This window comes from Stegastes partitus, unplaced genomic scaffold (genome assembly GCF_000690725.1).
Source record: "Stegastes partitus isolate 25-593 unplaced genomic scaffold, Stegastes_partitus-1.0.2 Scaffold389, whole genome shotgun sequence".
In the NCBI taxonomy this organism is placed as follows: domain Eukaryota; kingdom Metazoa; phylum Chordata; class Actinopteri; family Pomacentridae; genus Stegastes; species Stegastes partitus.
In genome coordinates, this window is record NW_007578120.1 from 62,534 (window position 1) to 64,053 (window position 1,520).

The 1,520-nt window shown below is 40.3% G+C and overlaps 1 protein-coding gene across 2 annotated transcripts in view; it reads left to right on the forward strand.

Moving 5' to 3' along the window:
* The window catches only part of noxa1 (NADPH oxidase activator 1), a 30,631-nt gene that overhangs the window by 5,418 nt on the left and 23,693 nt on the right, over positions 1-1,520 (forward strand). The gene's annotated exons all lie outside the window — the stretch shown is intronic.

Here is a 1,520-nt window from a genome sequence, read left to right on the forward strand (position 1 = left end):
ACACACACACACACACACACACACACACACACACACACACACACACAGAGTCATGGAAAAAATGATTAGACCACCCTTGTTTTCTTCAGTTTCTTGTTCATTTTCGTGCCTGGTACAACTAAAGGTACATTTGTTTGGAGAAGTATAATGATAACAAAAAAAATAGCTCATAAGAGTTTAATTTATGAGCTGATATCTCGCCACTTTCCATGGTTTTCTTGATAATAACCAAGTTCTTACATCAATAGCTATGGCGTTGTACTGCCAGAAACAGTGCTTTAAGGCATTCCATGTCTTCTTTTCTGTCTGTTTTTGTCACATGATGCACACAGGAGTTAGTACTTGATTGCCCAGATCGTCACTGATCCACCCCCATGTTTTACAGTAGGGGCAAGACAGTCTGCTTTGTATGCTTCTCCAGGCTTCCTCCTAACCAGTAAGTTGGCTGGAGTGGGCATCAACTGAAAATTGGATTCATCACTGAAGAGAACCTTAGCCCAATCATCAACAGTCCAATCCTTGTGATGTCCTTCTAGCAAAGAGTAACCAGGCTTTCCTCTTCCTTTCATTGCTGAAGGGCTTCTTCAGTGCCCTGTGTGACTTCAGACCAGCTTCAAGAAGTCGGTTTCAAACTGTCCTTGCCAAACAAGTCACATTTCTCGACAGTGCCCACTCATTTTTAAGGTTCCTGGAGGTCTGACAACGATTCCTGACACAGGAACGGATGAGTGCACGGTCATCTTGTAGGGTAGAAAAACATCTCCTGCTGAGACCAGCTAGCAATTTGGTAGTACCATGTTGGGCTTGTTTTTTTCTTGGTGTATGAACGACTGTCTTGGAGATCTTTAGTTTTTTCCCTACCCGTCTTTCACTCATGCCCATTTCCAGCAGTGCCAAGATGGCTGCCTTTGTGGCTTCACATGATTCTTTTGTTTTAGGTATTATGTGAGAGCTGACAACTTCTGAGTTGTGCTACGGCTTGAATGTAAGCAGAAAAGAACTCTAGGCCATATATATATATATATATGAACACACTTTAGCAAAATAAACAGTCAGCACAATGGCTGATGAAGGCCTCGTCTCCCAGACGCTGTTGCACCCGCCAAGGAAACTGCAAGTATCAAGCTTCTGTCTCTAAACGGGTGTTTTATGATTACAATTGGCCTTCAGACCAATATTCCAAATTTAACAGATTATCTGCTGCTTCGGGTGAAAAGACTTTTTAAGTCTCCAAGCCACCACTCTGTTCCACATTAGGTTTTCACACTCATATTCTCAACAAGCATTTTCATCATTGTTTGTATTTTATATTTTATGTTTGTTGTTGTTGTTTGTTTGTTTGTTTAGTTAGTAATAAATGTTGTGTGTGTATACAGTTGTTTCCTGTGTTTTCTATGGCTTACATCCAGTCACTTTACGTATGTGATCTTTAGTTACCTAAGCTCTAAGTTAATTCCCTTAACTTTATAGAACACTCTTGACTGAGCACCAAGAGTTAAACAATTTATTAGAATTATTAT